The sequence below is a fragment of the Scyliorhinus torazame genome, chromosome 11 (genome assembly GCF_047496885.1).
Source record: "Scyliorhinus torazame isolate Kashiwa2021f chromosome 11, sScyTor2.1, whole genome shotgun sequence".
Taxonomy (NCBI): domain Eukaryota; kingdom Metazoa; phylum Chordata; class Chondrichthyes; order Carcharhiniformes; family Scyliorhinidae; genus Scyliorhinus; species Scyliorhinus torazame.
Genome location: NC_092717.1, coordinates 8,408,173 through 8,433,523, shown reverse-complemented (window position 1 = coordinate 8,433,523; position 25,351 = coordinate 8,408,173). Strand labels below are relative to the sequence as shown.

Below are 25,351 nucleotides of genomic sequence, written 5' to 3'. Positions count from 1 at the left end.
CTTGGCAATAAGTTTTCTAGTTCATCGACCGTGTAAGAGCAGGGTCAGAGACTGGGAATTCTGCAGGGATCAACTCACCTCCTGACCCCCCAAAGCCTGTCCACCATCGACTACACACCTGCACCTGTCTGGATGGGTGCTGCTGCGACAGCACTCACAAAGCTCGACGCCACCCAGGACAAAGCTGGATCGGCACCCCGCCCCCTCCCCACACCTTCAGTCTTCCCTCCCTCTGCCACAGTGCCAGCCGTGGGTACCATCTGCAAGATGCACCGCGGCATCTCGCCCAGGCTCCTGCAAGGGCACCTTCCAAACCTCATACCTGAGAGGGGAAACAAGGCGAGCAGCCGGATGGAACGTCACCACCTGCAGGTTCCTCTCCACCTCACACACCATCCTGACTGGGAAATATATCGGCCTTTCCTTCACTGTCGCTGGGTCAAAATCCTGGAACTCCCTTCCTAACAGCACAGTGGGTGTACCTACCCCACATGAGCTATACCTTCTCAAGGACAATTCGAGATGGGGCAATATATACTGGCCTAGCCAGCAATGCCCATGTCCCAAGAACAGTTTAAAAAAAAAATGTGTAAATTGAATTAAACAGGTGCTGCACAGATTTTGACAAATGTTTCTTCTATTCTTTACATTTAGCCATTTCTACCTTTTTCACTGCGTCTCGTGCAGGATTATCCATCTTTAGATCGAACAGAGAGGAAAGTAGGAACAGCCCCTCAAGCCTGTTCTGCCATTGAGTGAGACCGTGGCTGGATCATGGTTTGTCACCGAACACCACTTATGCACATTTACTCTGTATTCCTTGATATCTTCGGCATCATTTGGAGGATAGAATTCCAAACTACCACCCTCCATGTGCAGAAGTGTTTCCTAATTTCACTGCTGGAAGGCGTGCCTGTCATGGTCGGACTATACGCCGCCCCCAACCATTGGAAATAGGGTAGATTGGGGAAAAACAAAGTCCAGCATTCATTGCCCGCCTCTAAATGCCCTCGAATGGAATGACTTGCTGGCCCATTTCAGAGGGCATTTAAGCGTCAATGACATTGCTGTCGGTCTGCAGTCACGTGTCGGCCAGACCGGGTAAGGACGGCAGATTTCCTTCCCTAAAGGACATCAGTAAACCAGATGGGTTTTTACAATAATCAACAATAGTTTTATGGGCATCTTTCGAATTTTAATTCCAGATTTGTATTGAATTGAAATACTTCACCACCTCCCCTAAAAAAACTCCACAAACCTCCATCAGATCACCACTTATACTTTCTAAATTGCAGGGAATACAGGCTTGGTTTGTTGAACTCTCTTTACAATATAACCCTTGGGAGTCCCGGTATTATTCTGGTAAATCCACACTATGGGCACTCCAAGTGCAATATATCCTTCTTACGGGGTGATGCCCAGAACTGTGGCTCCTGTGGTCTAACCTGGGCTTTGTATTGCCGAAACATGACTTCTATGTCCCTTATATTCTATTCCTCCGGATAGAAAGGCCGCAGGCTTGGATATTTATTGAACATTTGCATCTCTTTAAGAAAGAGTGTGGAACGACTAAATGAAATGAAATGAAAATCGCTTATTGTCACAAGTAGGCTTCAAATAAAGTTACTGTGAACAGCCCCAAGTCGCCACATTCCGGCGCCTGTTCGGGGAGGCTGTTACGGGAATTGAACCGTGCTGCTGGTCTGCCTTGGTCTGCTTTCAAAGCCAGCGATTTAGCCCTGTGCTAAACAGCCCCTAATTTAAATTTAATCCTGGATCAAAGTGAACCTGAAGTTTGTATTGCACCCTGTAGTTCATTGCTCTGATGTGAAGAACTCCTGTACTACATTATGTTCCTGTTAATGTAAACCTGACCCTCCCCCCCAACTCTCCGTTCTTGGGATTCTGAGCCTGTGGATATCCGCCTGCCCCATCAGCTGCCTGGGCTCCGATATCAGGAACTCCTTCCATTAGCCTCTTCACTCCCTTCCCTTTTTATGGTCTTACTTAAAACCCACTTAACGGTATCAGGCGCTCTGTCCTTGATTACATCTCTTCCCTCGGCTTGACGTTACACCTCCGCGATAGCATTTTTATGATGCTCAAGGTGCTTTTCTTAAGCGTATGTCGCTTCTGAATTCGCTCCAGGTGATGCCTTGATTTATTTGTGGGTTAACATTTTAAAGCAGGTGCATGCTCCACCTTGTGGTTGAGTACGTAAATGCTCAGACAGTCAGGTGATTTGAGGATTAACAAGTATTGACGACTTTAAGGGGCTGAAAATCATTGGACCCGTTCAATGCGACCTCGTGGAAATACAGTTAGCGGCTAACACCTTTGCCTCTGAGCCAGGCAGCTGTGTCGTAATGTCCCCATTCTTTGGAGTGTAAAATGTGGGAAGCCCCAAATGGAACAGCTGCATGTTGCTTGCTCTTCCTGACAGGCCTAGCTACGACCGATACATCATCATAGAATTATCATTGAATTTACAGTGCAGAAGGAGGCCATTCGGCCCATCGGGTCTGCACCAGCTCTTGGAAAGAGCACCCTACCCAAGGTCCACACCTCCACCCTATCCCCATAACCCAGTAACCCCACCCAACACTAAGGGCAATTTTGGACACTAAGGGCAATTTATCATGGCCAATCCACCTAACCTGCACATCTTTGGACTGTGGGAGGAAACCAGAGCACCCGGAGGAAACCCACGCACACACGGGGAGGATGTGCAGACTCCGCACAGACAGTGACCCAGCGGGGAATCGAACCTGGGACCCTGGAGCTGTGAAGCAATTGTGCTATCCACAAGGCTACCGTGCTGCCCGTTTACAGCTGCAATTCGTCAGCCCAAACCTCAGAATTACCCCAACGGTTGCCAACCGTAATTAAATGTATTCCTGGAGACTTCCGGGTGCGGCGATGACCAGCTGAGTCGCACGTTTCGGCAGCTCCCTGTGAAACGGACTTTTGGGCTCTTGATAGGAGCCCCAACGGCAATTTTAACGGCTGAAAACACCGTGCGGTAAACCAGAAGGGTGTTCCCCCTGGACACGGATGGAAAAAGGAGAGGAAAGTGGCCGGATTGCAGCGGATCCTTTGGAACAACGGCAAGGAAGGCAAGCAGAAACCAAGATGGCGTCGGAAGGTGGCAGTTTCATATGGGGCCCTGAACAACAAGAGTTTTTGAAACGCTGCGTGGAGGAGATAAAAAAGGAAATGAAGAAAGAGTTGTTGGCCCCGATATTACAGGCGATTGAAGGGCTGAAAGAGGAACAAAAGACCCAGGAGCAGGAGCTTCGGGTCGTGAAGGCGAAAGCAGCAGAGAATGAAAACGACATACAGGGCCTGGTGGTGAAGTCGGAGATACAGGAGGCACACCAGAAACGATCTGTGGAGAGGTTGGAGGCACTGGAAAATAACGCAAGGAGGAACAACTTGAGGATTCTTGGCCTTCCTGAAGGTGTGGAGGGGGCGGACGTCGGGGCATATGTGAGCACGATGCTGCACTCGTTAATGGGAGTGGAGGCCCCGACGGGTCCGTTGGAGGTGGAGGGAGCATACCGAGTTATGGTGCGAGGACCGAGAGCAGGAGAAGCTCCCAGAGCCATAGTGGTGAGATTTCTCCGTTTTAAGGATAGAGAAATGGTCCTTAGATGGGCGAAGAAAACTCGGTGTAGTAAATGGGAGAACGCGGTGATCCGCGTCTATCAAGATTGGAGTGCGGAGGTGGCGAGAAGGAGGGCGAGCTTTAATCGGGCCAAAGCGGTACTTCACAAAAAAAAGATAAAGTTTGGAATGCTGCAACCGACAAGACTGTGGGTCACATATCAAGGGAGGCACCACTACTTTGAGACGGCGGATGAAGCGTGGACTTTTATTGTAGAAGAAAAATTGGAATGATTGGACTACGAAAATGAACGTTTGGACAAAGTGGTGGGACGAGTGGGGGGGGGGGGGGGGGGCGAAGAGGGATTGTATGATTAATCCTGCGGTATGGTAACTTTTCTTTCTCCCACAGGTGGTGATGGGGGGAGGTGGGGAGGGAGAGGAGATGGGGCGTTGGCCATGGGAGGCGGGGCCGAGGGAGAGGCGCGGGCTTGGTTCCCGCGCTATGATAATTATGGCGGGAATAGAGAAGCAGGAAGGAGGGGGCGCCGCACGGGGCGAGCCGTGATCACGGGGGGAAGCCGAGGTCAGCCAGAGTTTGCTGACTTCTGGGAGCAACATGGGGGGAGTAATTACGCTAGCGGGGGGTCTAGCGGGGGGGGGGGGGGGGAGGGGGGAATTACTGGGTTGCTGCTGCTGGGGAAAGGGGGGAGTGGGTGCGGGAAAGGATGGGCGGGGGGGCACCGTCTGGGAGAAATACAGCCGCGTGGGAACTGGGTGAGAAGCTGGAAAAAGATGATGGCTAACCGGCAAGGGGGGGGGTGGGAAGCCCCCCAACTCGGCTGATCACGTGGAACGTGAGGGGGCTTAACGGGCCGATAAAGAGGGCACGAGTACTCGCACACCTTAAGAAACTTAAAGCAGATGTGGTCATGTTACAGGAAACGTACCTGAAACTGATAGATCAGGTTAGGTTGCGCAAAGGATGGGTAGGGCAGGTGTTCCATTCGGGGCTGGATGCGAAAAACAGGGGGGTGGCTATATTAGTGGGGAAGCGGGTAATGTTCGAGGCAAAGACTATAGTGGCGGATAACGGGGGCAGATACGTGATGGTGAGTGGCAAATTACAGGGAGAGATGGTGGTGTTGGTAAACGTGTATGCCCCGAATTGGGACGATGCCAATTTTATGAGGCGAATGCTAGGACGCATCCCAGACCTAGAGACCGGAAAGCTGATAATGGGGGGAGACTTTAACACGGTGTTGGAACCAAGGCTGGATAGGTCGAAGTCCAGGACTGGTAGGAGGCCGGCAGCAGCCAAGGTGCTTAAGGATTTTATGGAGCAGATGGGAGGGGTGGACCCATGGAGATTCAGTAGACCTAGGAGTAAGGAGTTCTCGTTTTTCTCCTATGTCCATAAAGTCTATTCACGCATAGACTTTTTTGTGTTGGGTAGGGCATTGATCCCGAGGGTGAGGGGAACGGAATATACGGCTATAGCCATTTCGGACCATGCCCCACACTGGGTAGACTTGGAGATAGGGGAGGAAACAAGAGGGCGTCCACCCTGGAGAATGGATATGGGACTAATGGCGGATGAGGGGGTGTGCTTAAGGGTGAGGGGATGCATTGAAAAGTACTTGGAACTCAATGACAATGGGGAGGTTCAGGTGGGAGTGGTCTGGGAGGCGTTGAAGGCGGTGGTTAGGGGGGAGCTGATATCAATAAGGACACATAAAGGGAAGCAGGAGAGTAAGGAACGGGAGCGGTTGTTGCAAGAACTTTTGAGGGTGGACAGACAGTATGCGGAAGCACCGGAGGAGGGACTGTATAGGGAAAGGCAAAGGCTGCATGTGGAATTTGACTTGCTGACCACAGGCACTGCAGAGGCACAATGGAGGAAGGCGCAGGGTGTACAGTATGAATATGGAGAGAAGGCGAGCAGATTGCTGGCACACCAATTGAGGAAAAGGGGAGCAGCGAGGGAAATAGGGGGGGTGAGAGACGAAGATGGAGAGACGGAGCGGGGAGCGGAGAGAGTGAATGAAGTGTTTAAGACATTTTATAAAAAATTGTATGAAGCTCAACCCCCGGATGGGAGGGAGAGAATGATGGAGTTTTTGGATCGGCTGGAAATTCCCAAGGTGGAAGAGCAGGAAAGGATGGGATTGGGAGCACAGATCACGGTAGAAGAAGTGGTGAAAGGAATTAGGAACATGCAGACGGGAAAGGCCCCGGGACCGGACGGATTCCCAGTTGAATTTTACAGAAAATATTTGGACTTGCTCGCCCCGCTACTGACGAGGACCTTCAACGAGGCAAAGGAAAGGGGACAACTGCCCCCGACTATGTCAGAAGCAACGATATCGCTTCTTTTAAAGAAGGAAAAGGATCCGCTACAATGCGGGTCCTACAGACCAATCTCCCTCCTCAATGTAGATGCCAAGGTCTTGGCCAAGGTAATGGCAATGAGAATAGAGGAATGTGTCCCGGGGGTGGTTCATGAGGACCAAACTGGGTTTGTGAAGGGGAGACAGCTGAACACGAACATACGGAGGTTGTTAGGGGTAATGATGATGGCCCCACCAGAGGGTGAAACGGAGATAGTAGTGGCGATGGATGCCGAGAAAGCATTTGATAGAGTGGAGTGGGATTATCTGTGGGAGGTGTTGAGGAGATTTGGGTTCGGAGAGGGGTATGTTAGATGGGTGCAGCTGTTGTATAGGGCCCCAGTGGCGAGTGTGGTCACGAATGGACGGGGATCGGCATATTTTCGGCTCCATAGAGGGACAAGGCAGGGATGTCCTCTGTCCCCATTACTGTTTGCACTGGCGATTGAGCCCCTGGCGATAGCGCTGAGAGGTTCCAAGGGATGGAGGGGAATACTTAGGGGAGGAGAAGAACACCGGGTATCTTTATATGCGGATGATCTGCTACTATATGTGGCGGATCCAGCGGAGGGGATGCCAGAAATAATGCGGATACTTGGGGAGTTTGGGGATTTTTCAGGGTATAAATTGAATATGGGAAAGAGTGAGCTGTTTGTGGTGCATCCAGGGGAGCAGAGTAGAGAAATAGAAGACCTACCGTTGAGGAAGGTAACAAGAGACTTTCGTTACCTGGGGATCCAGATAGCTAAGAATTGGGGCACATTGCACAGGCTAAATTTGACGCGGTTGGTGGAACAGATGGAGGAAGATTTCAAGAGATGGGATATGGTAGCATTGTCAATGGCAGGGAGGGTGCAGGCAGTTAAGATGGTGGTCCTCCCGAGATTCCTTTTTGTGTTTCAGTGTCTCCCGGTGGTGATCACGAAGGCTTTTTTCAAAAGGATAGAAAAGAGTATTATGGGTTTTGTTTGGGCTGGGAAGACTCCGAGAGTGAGGAAGGGATTCTTACAGCGTAGTAGGGATAGGGGGGGGCTGGCACTACCGAGCCTAAGTGAGTATTATTGGGCCGCTAATATTTCAATGGTGAGTAAGTGGATGGGAGAGGAGGAAGGAGCGGCGTGGAAGAGATTAGAGAGGGCGTCCTGTAGGGGGACGAGCCTGCAGGCTATGGTGACAGCCCCATTGCCGTTCTCACCAAGGAACTATACCACGAGTCCGGTGGTGGTAGCTACACTGAAGATTTGGGGACAGTGGAGACGACATAGGGGAAAGACTGGAGCACTGGGGGGGTCCCCGATAAGAAACAACCATAGGTTTGCCCCGGGGGGAATGGATGGGGGATATGGAATGTGGCAAAGAGCAGGTATAACGCAATTGAAAGATCTATTTGTGGATGGGAAGTTTGCGAGTCTGGGAGCGCTGACCGAGAAATATGGGTTGCCCCAAGGGAATGCATTCAGGTACATGCAATTGAGGGCTTTTGCGAGGCAGCAGGTGAGGGAATTCCCGCAGCTCCCGACACAAGAGGTGCAGGACAGAGTCATCTCAAAGAAATGGGTGGGGGACGGTAAGGTGTCGGATATATATAGGGAAATGAGAGACGAAGGGGAGACTATGATGGACGAACTAAAAGGGAAATGGGAAGAAGAGCTAGGGGAGGAGATTGAGGAGGGGATGTGGGCAGATGCCCTAAACAGGGTAAACTCGTCATCCTCGTGCGCCAGGCTAAGCCTGATTCAGTTTAAGGTATTACACAGGGCACATATGACTGGAACACGGCTCAGTAAATTTTTTGGGGTGGAGGATAGGTGTGCGAGGTGCTCGAGAAGCCCAGCGAATCATACCCATATGTTTTGGTCATGCCCGGCACTACAGGGGTTTTGGATGGGGGTGACAAAGGTGCTTTCGAAAGTAGTAGGAGTCCGGGTCGAACCAAGCTGGGGGTTGGCTATATTTGGGGTTGCACAAGAGCCGGGAGTGCAGGAGGCGAAAGAGGCCGATGTTTTGGCCTTTGCGTCCCTAGTAGCCCGGCGCAGAATATTGCTAATGTGGAAAGAAGCCAAGCCCCCGGGGGTGGAGACCTGGATAAATGATATGGCGGGGTTCATAAAGTTAGAGCGGATTAAGTTCGTCCTAAGGGGGTCGGCTCAAGGGTTTACTAGGCGGTGGCAACCGTTCGTCGAATATCTTGCGGAAAGATAGATAGGGGAGAACAAAGAAGGCAGCAGCAGCGGCCCAGGACTTGGGGGGGGGGGGAGGGATGGGGGGGGGATGGGGGGGGGGTGTGTGGCCTGAGACAAGGCAGTTGCCAATTAGGGCTAGTTTTTATTTTTTGTTATTTAATATTTATTTATTTGTTGTTGTTTTTGTTTAAATTTAAAAAAGGTCATTATTATCTGTATTGTTACAATGTTGTGTAAAGGATGCACAATGTACTGTGTTGGTTGACCAAAAATTTTCAATAAAATATTATTTTTTTTAAAAAATGTATTCCTGGAGGTCTGATCAGATGATTTGCCAACTCGCTCCAGCAATTAGTCGGCCAACAGAAGTTCATAAGATACAGGAGCAGAATTAGGCCAATCGGCCCATCGAGTCTGCTCCGCCATTCTATCCTGGCTGATCCCACCCTGGCCTTAACTCCACCGTCCTGCCCATTCTCCATAACCCTTCAACCCATAACCGATTAAAAACCCGTCAAACTCCTCCTTAAATTTACTCACTGTCCCAGCATCCTCCGCTCTCTGGGGGAGCGATTCCACAGATTCACAACCCTTTGGGAGAAGTAGTTTCTCCTCAACTCTGTTTTAAATTTGCTACCTCGTATCCTGAGACTATATCCCTCGTTCTAGAATGTCCCACAAGCGGAAGCATCCGCTCCACGTCGACTTTATCCAGACCTTTTAGCATCTTGTCAACCTCAATTTGATCTCCCCTCATTCTTCTAAACTCCAGAGAGTATCGGCCTAAACTGCTCCATCTCTATCGTACAACAAACCCCTCATCGCTGGAATCAATCTAGTGAACCTCTGAACTGCCTCCAATGTCACTCCATCTTTCCTCAAATAAGGGGACCAAAACTGTGCTCAATACTCCCGGTGCGGTCTCAGCAATGCCGTGTACAGTTGCAACACTTCCTTACCTTTATACCCTATTCCTTTTGCTATAAATGCCAACATTCCATTTGCTTCCTTTATTATCTGCTGTACCTGCATGCTCGTTTTCTGTGACTCATGCACGAGGATCCCAGATCCCTCTGCAACGGAGCTCCCTGAAGTCTCTCCCCATTTACATAATTGGTTGCCTTTCCATTTTTCTGACCAAAATGCACAACACGCCCATCCTTGTGACTCTCAGCCTTCCTACACCACTTGGAAAGCACAACGCCTCGATGATATTTCTCCAGGATTGCACAGAGCAGTGTCCTCGAGATTGACCTTCAATTCCTGGAGACTCTGGGCCAATAGCAGAGTGTTGACAATCTCAGCCCAGCCTCGGGATACTCGGGGGTCCCGTTGCCGCAGTTACCATGAAGTTTGGGCAGAGAGAATCTCTGAATTCTTTTGTGGGGGGGGGGTCTTTGATTTAATGCGACTGATTCTGAGGAATTGTTACCGTGTTTCACAATGGAATGAGGGGAATTGCTGTGGATAAGGTATCAGTTCCTTTGTATCATGTATTGGTTTGGTGTGGGGGGTTGTCATGTTTGCTATATCTAAGAATAAATGGCCATTGTCAGTCCAGGTCCAATCGGTTCAGATGAACATCTTGCCGGGGATTTTATTTTAATTTTAGTGTCCTCCCCATGTCATTTTTCCGAAGAGTTGATTGGCTTATTTCTGGCTTTATTTGGGTCGTTAAGGCCCCGAGAATTCGGAGGGTGGTCCTCCAGAGGGAGAGAGACAGGTGGGGAAGGGGGGGGGGGGGGGGTGGAGGGGGCCTCGCGCTGCCAGATTTGCTGTTTTATTATTGGGCGGCCATTGCGGAGAAGGAGCTGGGGGTGGGGCAGGAACCCGGGGCTCTCTGGGTTCAGGTGGAGTCGGGGTCATGTGGAGGGACAAGATTGGGGGCGTTGGTAATGGCGTCAGTTCCGTTGGTGCCGGCGATGTACTCAACAAACCCAGTGGTAGTGTCCACGTTAAAGATGTGGAGGCAACTTCAAGTTGGGGGCAGTTCCAAGGCTGGCTCCCGTTTGAGCCGGCAAGGCTGGACCTCACATCTGGTGCATGGAGAGAGAAAGGGCCTGAGAGAGCGGGGGATTTATTTTTGGAGGGGTGCTTTGCCAGCTTGGAGGAGAGCTTGGGCTGTCAGGCTCTGGCCTGTTTCGGTACCTCCAGGTTCAGAGCTTTGTTGAGAGGTTGTTCTGGGATTTCCTGGTGATGCCGCCATCTTCCTTATTGGAGAGGATTCTCTCCTGTTCGGGGTTGGAGGAGGGCAGTGTGTCTGGCATGTACGGCGGGGATAACGGGGGAAGAGTTGAGTTCAATGGAAGGGGTGAAAGCGAAATGGGGGGAGGAATTGGGACCAATACTGGAGGAGGGGGTGTGGAGTGAGGGCGAATGCTACATCGTCATGTGCGAGACTGAGCCTTATCCAGCTGAAGGTCGTGTTTCGAACGCACCTCAGTGAGGCTGGAATGAGCTGGGTTTTTTTCAGAGAGGGTGGAAGGTAGGTTCGAGCGCTGCTTGCGGGGGCCTGCACACCACACACACACACACGTGTTCTGGTCCCGTCCTAAGCTGGCGGCTTTCTGGAGGTCCGTTTTCAACATCATGTCAGCGATCCTAAATATTGAGTTCGAGCTCTGACCTTTGGTGGCTATCTGTGGGGTTACGGATGTGCTGGGACTGTGGGCGAGTGCGGGGAGCGGATGTCTTCACCTCATTGGAGGCACGGATTCTGTTGGGCTGGAGGTCAGCGACACTGCCGAGTGCTTCACCGTGGCGAGGGGATTGGACGGAGATTTTACACCTCAAAGAGGTGAAATACATTGTGAGGGGGTCGATTGAAGGGTTCGATCGGAGATGGCGGCCGTTTATATTGTGTTTCAGAGAATTGGTCACTGTTAACTGTTGGGGGGCGTGAGTAAATAGGGTGTTCCGTTATTTTTTATTTTGTGTTTCACGGGTTGGTAGATTGTTTTGGGGATTTCTTTGGGATTTGTGTTTGGTTAAGGAGTTTTTCATTTGTATGTTTTGTAGTTTTGTATGAAACGCTATGTGGCGCACAATGACTTACGAGAGAGACGAGAAGTGATGAAGTCGATCCAGGCTTTATTAAGCGAGACTTGTCCCCAGCAGCTCAGCAACAGAATGAAGCGGCGGGGAGAAGCTCGGGTTCTTATACTCCGCCTTCAGGGCGGAGCCAGGAGTCAGCAGCCAACCAGGACCCGGGATCTTTCAGCCAATAGCATCACGGCTTCACAGTCCCACATGACCCCTAATACATACCACCAAACGCTTAAAATGTAATTAAAACATTTCCCAAAATAGAATAAACGGTCATCCGCATGCTGCAGTCCAGCTCTCCCTCCCACTCTCCCTCTCTTCCCCCCTCGCTCCCTTCCCCCTCCCTCCCACTCTCCCTCCCTCCCTCTCTCCCTCTCTCCCTCCCTCCCTCTCTCCCTCCCTCCCTCCCTCTCTCCCTCCCCCTCTCTCTCCCCTCCCTCTCCCTCCCTCCCTCCCACCCTCTCTCCCTCCCTCCCTCCCTCTCTCCCTCTCTGCCCTCCCTCCCTTCCTCCCTCTCTCCCTCCCTCCCTCCCTCCCTCTCTCCCTCCCTCCCTCCGCACGAGCTCCTCTTTGAAAAGTTATTGAGACAACGGGATGAAAGGTTGCTCACTGTCAGGTGATTTTTCTACTATGACCTCACCGTGACCCTCACCTCCACAACCTAGGCATTGTCGTTCTGCCGCGGGGTCAGTATCACCGTCAGGCCCCCTCCTCTGAAATGGAGGAAACCACTATGAGCATTATTTACACCAATCCCACCCCCCGTCCCCCCAGCCCAGCACGATGGGATCCTTGTGCGGCGTCAGTGAATTGGGCATAATCGCTCCTCGACTCTTAATCTTCAGGCTGACTCACTTTGAAACTTTCAGCTGCTGTTTTCCAAAGTTTCGCAGGGTGTAAACATTGCTATTTGTCTGACAGAGAAAGCGACTGGAAAGTCACTGGTGTTTGAGTAATATTTACTTTGGAGTCTGTTTCAAGCAGTCTTGGCTCGCTTGTGGGTCCCGGTGTCAGTTACTTGTCAGCTCCATACCCCCGTGTTCATCCTTAAAAGCAGAAAGGTTCTTGAACAATGCAACATCACCCTCAAAGACCCCGTAACCTCGAACGCTCATCGTCTAAGTGACTGATGTGAAACCACTGGTCGGCCCTGCCCTCGTTTGCACACACTGTAGCTACAAGAAAAAGATTTTAAACCGTGTGCCCCTCTCTCTCTCGCTCTCTGTCTCTCTCTCTCCCTCCCTATTCGCACGCTCCAACCTCTCCCTTTCTTCTAAAGACGTCAGCCCTTGTTGGGGGACAATCAGAGGGGGGGGGGGTCGCAGATGCCCCGCCCCCTTTGTGTAGGTCAGGGGTCCATTTCAGGCAAAGTTCAAGGTCAAAGCCTTTTCGACCCTTACTTGCAAAGTAAAAGCAGCAGGAGAATTGAACATAAACTTTCTGAAGATGGAGAGTTTACATAGAAACATGCGAGCTAGCAGCAGGAAGAAACGATTCGGCCGCATGAACCTGCTCCAGCCAGTCAATAAGATCACGGCTGGTGTGATTGTAACCTCGACCCCACATTCCTGCCGACCCCCCGATGACCTTTCACCCCTCGCTTATGAGATGGCCACTAATGAATCCAAACAAAAGCAAAATACGTGCTGGAAATCTGAGCTAAAAACAGAAAGTGTTGGATAAACCCACCAGGTCTGGCAGCATCTGAGGAGAAAGAAACGAGATTCCAAATGGCCCCTCTGCAGAACTGAAAAGGGATAGAAGTGTCTTAATAAATCCCAGCTGGGCGAAGAGGTTTCTCCCGGATTCCCTGAGAACGGTGAGAATAAGGAACGTGCCCCCAAGAGGAGTAGTTGAGGCAAATCGTCTGGATGTATTTGAGGGAAGGTACCTACACGGGCAGAGATTGGGCCAGAAGGATGCGTTGATCGGGCAAGATGAAGACTGGTGTCACTGGCAGGGACCAGTTGGGCTGAATGGCCTATTTCTGTGGTGTAAGTTCTCTGTGTAGCTTCTTGTAGCGTTGCTGATGGGCCAAAGGAAGAGGAGAGAAAGGAGTATGGTTCCCATTGGGTGGTGTGGAGACGCCGAACTGAAATATGAGCGTAGCTGAGACAGTAAATCAGAAGCTTGAGAAACCCCAAAGGGCGCTGCCCAGGAACAGGAAAGAGGAAGCAAAAGGGTGTGATTAATTATTATTATTATTAATAAGGTTGAGTATACATGCGTGGAGATCACGCCTGTTAAATGGGTGAAAAATGGAAAATAAAGGGCTTGGGAAGAAATCCACTTGTAAACAAGACACAGAATGCAAATTCCGACGTCTGAGTCAGTCGTGCATTTACGGAACTGGGCTAGAATTGTGCAGTTACTTCGAAAGAAAAAGAAAACATTTCTGTCGCACCCTTCATGTCCTGAATTCACCAAACTCATTTTATAGCCAATGAGGTACTTTGGAAGCATGGCCATTGCTGTATTGCAGGAGACACGGCAGCTAATTTGCGCATAGCAAGATCCCACAAACAAGAATCTGACCACGGGCAGATAATCTGCTTCATTTGAGGAGTAACTATCGGTCCCAGGACACCAGGGAGAACCCCCCTGCTGTTCTGCCAAGGGAACTTCTATGTATCTGAAGGAGTATGGATTTCCAGAAAACATTTGATAAGGTGCCATATCATAGGTTATTGCAAAAAAAAAGTTTGTGGTGTCGGGGGTATCATATTAGCGCGGATAGAAGATTGTCTGGTCTGGCAGAAAACAGAGAGTATGTATAAATGGGTCTTTTTCTCACTGATAGGATGTGACGAGTAGTGTCCAATAGGGGCCTGTGCTGGGGCTTCAACCTTTTACAATTCACATCACTGACTTAGATGAGGGGAGCGAAGGCATGGCTAAGTTTGCAGAGACACAAAAATAGATAGGAAAGTATGTTGCTGTCATGTGAGAGCACCTTTAAGACATGGATGTTTAAGAAATGTACCTTTAAGAAACAGTGATGTCAGAGAGTGGGTGGAGCTGAGCAGTTCAGTCATTTTGAAGTTTCAGTTTGGAGGAAAAGAGCTTGGGGAGTGTCTGTGTTTTGCAGTGAGCTGGATTTGCTGTGATCTCTGCCATGAAAGACTATCTCTAGATCATTTGGGTGGTTTAAACTCATAATAGTAAAGCCTTTAACCTGATGTGATTCTGTTTAAAGGTGTTAAGTCTCTTGGAAGTTTGAAGGAACATTTTGAGGAATTATTTATTGCTGTAATATTTTCGGAGTTATCTTTGAAGTAAGCTAAGAGATCCAATGTTTATTTAAGATGTTAAGTTGAGTTCATGGAATAAACATTGTTTTGTGTTTAAAAACCCACGTGTCCATAATTGTAATCCCACACCTAGGGAACAAGCCGTGTGCTCGGAAAAGCAACATGATACATTTTGGGGTTCTGAAAATGCCTCACCCATAACAATTGGGGCTCGAGGGGGATAAAAGTCTATCTATTGGATTGGCTTTTGTGAACTTAAAGACAGTGAAGGATTGTTGCTTTTCCGATGTGGCGTTTTAGTTTAAGTGGGGAGTGTGTTGTGGACAATGGCTCTTTCAGAGGCTCAGAAGTTTTTGGGGGTGAAAACTGTCACACGCAGTACTTTACGGACAGAGATGAAAAGCAGACTGTTGGGTCTGGCAAAAACATTGCAGTTAACATTACCTGACAAAATGCGAAAAGATTAGGTAATTATGGCGGTGGTTAAGCATTTAAAGTTGCCTGAGATAGAGTTTGACTCATGGGAAATGGCAAAAGTTCAGTTGCAAATTAATCAAATGGAACATGAGAAAGAATTAAAGCGGCTTGAATACGAAAAAGAGAGCGCGGGAAGAGAAAGAGATAGAGAGGAAAAAGAAAAGGACAGAGAAGAAAGAAACAAAGAAAGAGATAGAGAGGAAAGGGAAAAAGAGAGTGTTTGAACTTCGGAAAATGGCCCTGAAACATGAAAATCAGTTAAAAATGGCAGACGCAAAGGAACACCTACAGTTGGAGGAGCTGGATGAGGATAATGAGACAGAGCGTCATAGTCGAAGACGTGGTGCGGATCTATTTAAATATGTCCAAGCATTGCCAAGGTTTGACGAGAAGGAGGTAGAAGCCTTTTTCATTTCATTTGAGAAGGTAGCTAAACAAATGCGATGGCCACAGGACATGTGGGTATTACTGATTCAAACAAAGCTGGTAGGTAGGGCTAGTGAAGTGTTTGCATCACTACCGGAGGAGGTATCTGGAACGTATGAGGAGGTGAAGAAATCCATCTTAAGTGCATATGAGCTAGTGCCTGAAGCTTACAGACAAAGGTTTAGAAATTTAAGGAAAGAATTTGGTCAAACATATATGGAGTTTGAAAGGCTCAAACAGAGTAATTTTGATAGGTGGATAAGGGCTTTGAAAATAGACCAAACGTATGAAGCTCTCAGAGAAATTATACTTTTGGAGGAGTTTAAAAATTCAATTCCTGATGTAGTGAGAATTCATGTGGAAGAACAGAGGGTTAAAACTGCGAGATTAGCAGCGGAAATGGCAGATGATTATGAATTAGTTCATAAATCAAAGATTGGTTTCCGACACCAGTTTCAACCGGTGAGGGATAGAAACTGGGGACATGAGAAATACTCAAGTGGTAAAGGTAAAGGTGATCTGATGGGAGACAATAAAGAGAGAGTACCTCAGATTTAAAAAGAAATCCAGGAGGGTGGAAAAGAAATGAAAAGTTTCAGATGTTTTCACTGTAATAAACTAGGCCATGTAAAGTCACAGTGTTGGTGGTTGAAGAAAAGCACTGGGAAGGCTGATGTGGTAAAACAGGATAAGACAGTGGGATTTGTTAGAGTGGTAAAGGAAAGCCCAAGTGAAGCGAAGGAGATGCAAACGATTGTACAGCCTGGTCAAGAAGTAATTGTTAAGAAGGTGCCAGATGTATTTAAAGAATTTACTTGTGTGGGTAAAGTTTACTCATGTGTATCAGGAGGAGCAGGTAAAGAAGTCTCAATTTTAAGAGATACAGTGGCTAGGCAATCTTTAATGGGAAGAGATGAGGAATTATGTAGTTTGGGAAGAATGTTGCCAGAAAAGGTGGTGATATGTGGAATTCAGGGTGAGAGGAGTAGCGTTCCATTATATCAGGTAAGGTTGGAAAGTCCAGTGAAGAGTGGTGAAGTGGTAGTGGGAGTAATAGATAAACTATCTTGTTCAGGAATACAGTTTATCTTGGGTAAGGGTTGATAAGCCAGTGGAAATTCAGACAACTGAAGGGTTGAAGGACGAATATCCTGGGATTTTTCCAGATTGTGTAGTAACAAGGTCGCAAAGTCACAGGTTAAGACATGAGGAGAAGTCAAAGAGTGAAGATGAAGTTGAAGTGCAATTATCAGAAACGGTTTTTGATCAGATGGTTGAAAAAGAACAAGAACAGGTGGAGGATGAGGCGGATATTTTTAGTTCAGGAAAATTGGCGGAGTTACAACAGAAAGATGTAGAAATAAAACGGATATATCAGAAAGCATATATGGAAGAGGAATCTGAGAGTATACCAGAGTGTTATTATCATAAAAATGATGTCTTGATGAGAAAATGGAGACCTGTACATATGCAGGCGATGAAAAGTGGGCAGAAGTTCATCAAGTAGGATTGCCGGTAGGGTATAGAAAGGAGGTGTTGCGAGTTGCACATGAGGTACCAGTGGGAGGTCATTTGGGAATAAGGAAAACTCAAGCTAAAATCCAGAAACATTTTTATTGGCCTGGACTACATAAAGATATAGTTAAATTTTGTCAATCATGTCACACATGTCAAGTGATAGGGAAACCTCAAGCATTGATAAAACCAGCGCGCTTAATACCCATTCCAGCATTTGAGGAACCTTTTACGAGGGTCATAATTGATTGTGTAGGACCGCTTCCTAAAACAAAAAGTGGGAATCAATACCTTTTGACTATAATGGATGTGTCGACTAGGTTTCCAGAGGCCATTCCAGTACGTAATATTACAGCTAAAAGGATTGTGGTGGAGTTACTTAAATTCTTTACTAGATATGGACTATCCACAGAAATTCAATCGGATCAAGGATCAAATTTTACTTCAAAGTTATTCAAAGAAGTTATGGATAGCTTAGGAATAAAAAATTTAAATCAACTGCGTACCATCCAGAATCGCAGGGAGCGTTAGAAAGGTGGCATCAGACATTAAAGACAATGTTGAGGGCGTATTGTTAAGATTATCCAGAGGATTGGGATAAAGGAATTCCATTCGTATTGTTTGCAATTAGGGATGCACTTAATGAGTCTACCAAATTTAGTCCTTTTGAACTAATTTTTGGTCATGAGATAAGAGGGCCACTTAAATTGATTAAGGAAAAATTGGTGGGTGAGAAATCGGAAATTACACTATTGGATTACGTGTCAAATTTTAGGGAACGATTAAATAGAGCAGGTGAATTGGCGAGACAACATTTGAAAGTTGCACAAAATGTGATGAAACGGGTAGCGGACAAGAAATCCAAAGTTCGTAGTTTTGCCAGTGGGATAAAGTTTTAGTGTTATTTCCAGTGGTAGGTGAACCTTTAAAAGCTAGGTTTAAAAAAAAATGTTTATTCGAAGTTTTTCCAACAAAAATGTTCAACCAATTAAACCCCCCCCCCCCCCATAACAGAAAAGAAAAAGAGAAAAGAACAGAATATAAACATATCAATCAAACATAATACAGAACTTATACAATGGGTTTCTCCCGCATATATTAACCCTCCCATATGCTTTTTTTTTGTTGCAAGTACTCCTAGGAAAACCCCCTCCCCCGCCCGCCCAAATACCCCCCCCCGAAAGAGACCCCCCCGCCTCCCCTCCCCTCCCCCCCCCTCCCCCCCCCCCTCCCTCACTGGGTTGCTACTGCTGCTGATCGACCTCATTCTAACGCTCCGCGAGATAGTCTAGGAACGGTTGCCACTGCCTGAAGAACCCCTGCGCAGACCTTCTCAAGGCAAACTTTATCCGCTCCAGCTTAATGAACCCTGCCATGTCATTTATCCAGGCCTCCACGCTGGGGGCTTCACGTCTTTCCACATGATCAAGATCCTCCGCCGGGCTACCAGGGACGCAAAGGCCAGAATACCGGCCTCTTTCGCCTCCTGCACTCCCGGCTCGTCCGCCACCCCAAATAGTGCCATCCCCCAACTTGGCTTGACCTGGACTTTCGCCACCTTGGACATAGTCCTCGCGAAACCCCTCCAGAACCCATCCAGTGCCGGGCACGACCAGAACATGTGGGCGTGATTCGCCGGGCTTCCTGAGCACCTCCCGCATCTGTCCTCCATCCCAAAGAACCTACTCAGCCTCGCCCCTGTCATATGCGCTCTGTGAATAACCTTAAACTGTATCAGGCGGAGCCTGGCACATGAGGAAGAGGAATTAACCCTACTCAGGGCATCAGCCCACAGACCCTCTTCAATCTCCTCCCCCAACTCCTCCTCCCACTTGCCCTTCAGCTCCTCTACTGAAGCCTCCTCCTCGTCTTTCATCTCCTGATATATCGCCGAAACCTTGCCTTCTCCGACCCATACACCCGAAATCACCCTGTCTTGAATCCCCTGTGCCGGGAGCAGCGGGAATTCCCTCACCTGCCGCCTCACAAACGCCCTCACTTGTATGTACCTGAACGCATTTCCCGGGGGTAACCCAAACTTCTCCTCCAGCGCCCCTAGGCTCGCAAACGTCCCGACGATAAACAGATCCCCCATCCTTCTGATCCCTGCCCGATGCCAGCTCCGAAACCCCCCGTCCATCCTTCCTGGGACGAACCGATGGTTCTCCCGGATCGGGGACCACACCGAGGCTCCCGTCTCACCCCCTGTGTCGTCTCCACTGCCCCCAGATCTTTAGCGTTGCCGCCACCACCGGATTCGTGGTGTACCTTGTCGGCGAGAGCGGCAGCGGTGCCGTCACCAGCGCCCCCAGGCTCGTTCCTTTGCAGGACGCCATCTCCAACCTCTTCCATGCCACCCCTTCTCCCTCTATTACCCACTTATGGATCATCGCCACGTTGGCTGCCCAATAATAGCCACCCAGATTCGGCAACGCCAGCCCTCCTCTGTCCCTACCACACTCCAGAAATGCCCTCCTTACCCTTGGGGTCTTGTTTGCCCACACAAAACCCATGATGCTCCTACCTACCCACTTAAAAAAGGCCTTGGTAATCATAATAGGAAGGCACTGGAATACAAAAAGAAACCTTGGGGGACCATAATTTTAATCGACTGTACCCTGCCCGCTAGCGAGAGTAGCAACATATCCCATCTTTTGAAGTCCTCCTCCATCTGCTCCACCAGCCACGTTAAATTAAGTTTGTGCAGGGCCCCCCAGCTCCTAGCTACCTGGATCCCCAAGTACCGAAAGCTCCTTTCCGCCCTCCTCAACGGTAGGTCGTCTATCCCTCTTCCCTGGTCCCCTGGATGCACCACAAAGAGCTCACTTTTCCCTACATTGAGCTTATAGCCCTTAGGATCCGCATGACCTCCACCATCCCCTCCACTGGATCCGCCACATACAGCAACAGGTCGTCCGCATACAGCGACACTCGATGCTCCTCTCCCCCTCGAACCACCCCCCTCCATTTCCTGGACTCCCTTAATGCCATGACCAAAGGCTCAATTGCTAATGCAAACAACAGGGGGGACAGGGGGCACCCCTGTCCCGTCCCTCGATACAGCCGAAAATACTCCGACCTCCGCCGATTCGTAGCCACACTCGCCACCGGGGCTCTATAAAGGAGCTTAACCCACCTGATAAACCCCTCCCCAAACCCAAACCTCCGCAACACTTCCCAGAGATACTCCCACTCCACCCGGTCAAAGGCCTTCTCCGCGTCCATAGCTGCCACTACCTCCGCCTCTCCCTCCACCGATGGCATCATAATCACGTTTAGGAGCCTCCGCACATTGGTGTTTAGCTGCCTGCCCTTTACAAATCCCGTCTGGTCCTCATGAATCACCCCCGGGACACAGTCCTCAATTCTCGTAGCCAGCACTTTTGCCAGCAACTTAGCATCCACATTGAGGAGCGAAATCGGCCTATACGACCCACATTGCAGTGGGTCCTTGTCCCGCTTCAGGATCAGAGAAATCAGCGCCCCGGACATTGTCGGGGGCAGGGTCCCCCCCTCCCTTGCCTCATTGAAAGTCCTCACTAGCAACGGGGCTAACAGGTCCGCATACTTCCTGTAAAACTCAACCGGGAACCCATCTGGCCCCGGGGCCTTCCCCGCCTGCATGCTCCCCAGTCCTTTAACCAGCTCCTCCAACCCAATTGGCGCCCCCAAACCAGCCACCTCCTGCTCCTCCACCCGCGGGAACCTCAGTTGATCTAGAAATCGTCGCATCCCCTCTTCCCCCTGCTGGGGGCTGAGATCTGTACAGCTCCTCATAAAAGTCCTTAAATGCCTCATTTACTTTCACCGCACTCCGCACCGTAGTTCCCCTGCCATCCTTAACTCCACCTATCTCCCTCTCTGCCATCCTCTTACGGAGCTGATGTGCCAGCATCCGGCTCGCCTTCTCCCCATACTCGTACGTCGCCCCCTGTGCTTTCCTCCACTGTGCCTCTGCCTTCCCTGTGGTCAACAGGTCGAATTCCATCTGGAGACTTCGCCGCTCCCTAAGTAGTCCCTCCTCGGGGGCCTCTGCATATCTCCTGTCCACCCTTAGGATCTCCCCCACTAACCTCTCCCTTTCCCTGCCCTCTCTCTTCTCCCTGTGAGCCCTGATGGAGATGAACTCTCCCCTGACCACCGCCTTCAGCGCCTCCCATACCACCCCCACCTGCACCTCCTCGTTGTCATTGGCCTCCAAATACCTTTCAATGCACCTTCGCACCCGCCCGCACACCTCCTCATCTGCCAGTAATCCCACATCCAGACGCCACAGTGGGCGTTGGTCCCTCTCCTCTCCTAACTCCAGCTCCACCCAGTGCGGGGCGTGGTCTGAGATGGCTATGGCCGAGTACTCCGTTCCCTCCACTTTCGGGATCAGCGCCCTACTCAAAACAAAAAAATCCATCCGGGAGTAGGCTCTGTGTACGTGAGAAAAAAAAGTAAATTCTCTGGCCAAGGGCCGAGCAAATCTCCACGGATCTACTCCCCCCATCTGGTCCATAAACCCCCTAAGCACCTTGGCCGCAGCCGGCCTCTTCCCCGTCTTGGATCTGGAGCGATCTAATGCCGGGTCCAACACCGTGTTGAAATCCTCCCCCATTATCAAGCTTCCTGCCTCCAGATCTGGAATCCGCCCCAACATGCGCTTCATAAATCCAGCATCATTCCAGTTTGGGGCGTATACGTTTACCAATACAACCCACGCCCCCTGCAACCTACCGCTCACCATCACGTATCGACCTCCATTGTTCACTACAATATTCTTGGCCTCAAACGACACCCGCTTCCCCACCAGTATTGCCACCCCTCTGTTCTTTGCATCCAGCCACGAATGGAATACCTGTCCTACCCATCCCTTTCTCAACCTGACCTGGTCCGCCACCTTCAAATGTGTCTCCTGAAGCATGACCACGTCTGCCTTCAGTCCCTTTAAGTGCGCGAACACTCGGGCCCTCTTAACCGGCCCATTCAGGCCCCTCCCATTCCAAGTTATCAGCCGGATTGGGGGGCATCTCTCTCCCCCCCCCCCCCCCCCCCCCCCCCCCCGCCGACTAGCCATCTCCTTTTCTAGGCCAGTCCCGTGCCCGCGCCTCCCGCATACTCCAGTCCCCCAGACGGGGGACCCCCGCCCCGACCACCTCTTCTGTTTCCAGTTCCCCGTCGGCCAATGCAGCAGCAACCCTATTTCCCCCCCTCCCCCCCCTCCCCCCGCTAGATCCGTATCTAGCTCTTTTGCTCCCCCCATAACACTCCTGTAAGTCAGCTGACTCCTGCTGACCCCGGCCTCCCCGCCATCCTGTTGCCCCCCCCCCCCATGTGGGAATCCCCCCTCCCCCTCCTCCCCAGCAATCAGTGTGCGCTCCTCCCCCCCCCCCCCCGTCCTTCTCTAGCGCGGGAAAAAGCCCGCGCTTTCCTGAGCCGGCCCCGCCCCCTCTGGCGTCGCTCCTGTTGCGGCCTTATCCCAATTCCCCCATCCCCGGGCCTCCCCTCCCTCCAGCACCGGCGCCCACACTCTCTCACAGTCTCCCCATCAGATCTCTTCCCCCATTCCCATCCATCACCCAACCTGTGGAACATTCCCTACGCATAGTTAAAACCCTGTATACATCCGACATCCCTCCCACAACCACAGACCCTCAGTTTGAGTCCAATTTTTCAGTTTGTATAAAGGTCCAAGCCTTTATACAAACGGTCAGGCGTTTCGAAGTAGTGGTGTCGATCCTGAAATGGGACCCACAATTGCGCTGGCTGCAGCATTCCGAACCTCACCCCCTTCCTATGCAGCACCGCCTTGGCCCGATTAAAACCAGCTCTCTTCTTTGCCACCTCTGCACTCCAGTCCTGATAGATTCGGATCTCCGTATTCTCCCACCTGCTGCTCCGCTCTTTCTTGGCCCATCTCAAGACACACTCTCTATCCACGAAACGGTGAAACCTCACCACTACCGCCCTTGGCGGCGCGTTGGCCTTGGGTCTCCTCGCCCAGGACCCGATGAGCCCCATCTAGCTCCAGGGGACTTGGAGAGGCCCCGACCCCCATCAGAGAGTTGAGCACCGTGCTCACATACGCTCCAGCATCGGCCCCCTCCACTCCTTCAGGGAGACCCAGAATCCGAAGATTCTTCCTCCTCGACCTGTTCTCCAGGTCCTCGAACCTTTCCGCCCACCTCTTGTGCAGCGCCTCGTGCACCTCCACCTTCACCGCCAGGCCCAAGATCTCATCCTCGTTCTCCGAGGCTTTTTCCCGTACCTCCTGGATCGCCGCCCCTTGGGCCTTCTGGGTCTCCACTAACCCCTCGATCGCCGTCAGCATTGGCGCAAGCACCTCTTTCTTCAGCTCCTCAAAGCAGCGCCTGAGAAACTCCTGCTGCTCCGGCCCCCATGCCGCTTGATCTCCGCCCGCCGCCATCTTGTTTTTTCTCCCTCGTACTTTTCTCTGCTCCAAAAACGCTTTTTGGACCGCTCCACTCCTGATCCAATCCATATACTATGGAGGGGGGACCTTGCTCACCTTCCCACACTGGAAGTCGTCAAAAAAAATGCCATTGGGGCTCCTCTGGAGAGCCCAAAAGTCAGTTTTAGCGGGAGCCGCCGAATGTGCGGCTTAGCTCCGCATAGCCGCAACCGGAAGTGAAAGCTAGGTTTTGTGGACCGTATCTGATTGAAAGGGAATTAAGTGAGGTGAATTATGTGGTAAAAACACCAGATAGAAGGACGACTCACCGAGTGTGTCATGTGATTATGCTTAAAAGGTACTTTGAAAGGGAAGGAGAGAAAAAGGTTTTAATGATTCTAACTCAAAGTGATGAACCAAATCCAGATGATTGTGAATTTGACATACCTCAAATTAAATTGGAAAATGAGGATTTTCTTAAAAATTGGGATGAATTGTTAAGTTACCTTCCAGAGGAAAAACGAACTGACCTGAAAGAATTATTGATATCACATGGGCAGGTTTGTAGAGATAAATTGGGAAGTACTAAAATGGCGAAACATGATGTAGATGTGGGAAATGCTGTTCCTATCAAACAACATCCATATAGACTTAATCCTTTAAAATTGACACAGGTTAACGGAGAGATTGGGAGTATGCTTAAAAATGGCATAATTGAAGTGGGTTGCAGCCAATGGAGCTCACCCATAGTGATGGTACCTAAACCAGACGGGACCCAACGGTTGTGTGTGGACTATGGAAAGATGAATGCAGTTACAAGAACGGACTCTTACCCTATCCCATGTTCGAAGGATTGCATTGAGAAAGTGGAACAATCTGCTTTTATTTTCAACTTCCAGACTTGGATGAACATTTTAAACATCGTATGGAGTTCTTCGATCGATTTCAGGAGGCGGGGTTGGTGAAGAACCTAGCCGAAAGTGAATTTGGAGAAGCCCGAATCACTTTCCTTGCGGAGTTTCCGATATCCTCAAGACGAAGGGAAATAATGTGATTTCTTCGCATTAGTGGATTTGATCGAACATTTGTGCAAATGTTTTGTGGCGTGATTACTCCCCTGATGGAATTGCTGAAGAAACATAAAAAATTTCAATGGAGAGCAGACTTTCAACAGGCATTTGACTGCCTGAAAGCTGTGGTAACCAATGCTCCTGTATTGGAGAATTGCAAGGGGCTCTGTGGTCAGATTGAACTAAATTATCTGATTCTGAAGAGAAATACCATTTTGAAGTTTCAGTTTGGAGGAAAAGAGCTTGGGGAGTGTCTGTGTTTTGCATTGAGCTGGATTTGCTGTGATCTGTGCCATGAAAGACTATCTCTGGATCAGTTGGGTGATTTAAACTCATATTAGTAAAGCCTTTAACCTGATGTGATTCTGTTTAAAGGTGTTAAGTCTCTTGAAAGTTTGAAGGAACATTTTGAGGAATTATTTACTGTTGTAATATTTTCGGAGTTATCTTTGAAGTGAGGGGTGTTAAGAGATCCAATGTTTATTTGAAATGTTAAGTTGAGTTCATGGAATAAACATTGTTTTGTGTTTAAAAACCCACGTGTCCATAATTGTAATCCCACACCTAGGGAACAAGCCGTGTGCTAGGAAAAGCAACATATACATTAAGGGGGAGGTTGGTTGAACTCCATGATACATTTTGGGGTTCTGAAAACGCCTCGCCCATAACAGTTGCGAAGACGATATAGGAGTTTGCAGGTCGATATACATAGGTTGTATGAATGGGCAAAAATCTGGCAGAGGGAGTATAATGCAGGGAAATGGGAAGTTGTTCACTTTGGCAGGAAGAATAAAAAGGCAGAGAATTCCTTAAACGGAGAACGGCTGCAGAATTCTGAGGTGCAGAGGGATCTGGTGTTCTGGTGCATAAATCAAAAAAAGTTAATATGCAGGTACAGTAAGTAATTAAGAAGGCCAATGAGGTGCTATCACTTATTATGTGAGGAATTGAACATAAAATTAAGGATGTTATGCTTCAGTTACACAGGGTG

At 49.6% G+C, this 25,351-nt stretch overlaps 1 protein-coding gene across 1 annotated transcript in view; it reads left to right on the top strand.

Moving 5' to 3' along the window:
• The window catches only part of sntb1 (syntrophin, basic 1), a 145,709-nt gene that overhangs the window by 97,949 nt on the left and 22,409 nt on the right, over nucleotides 1-25,351 (top strand). The window lies entirely within an intron of this gene.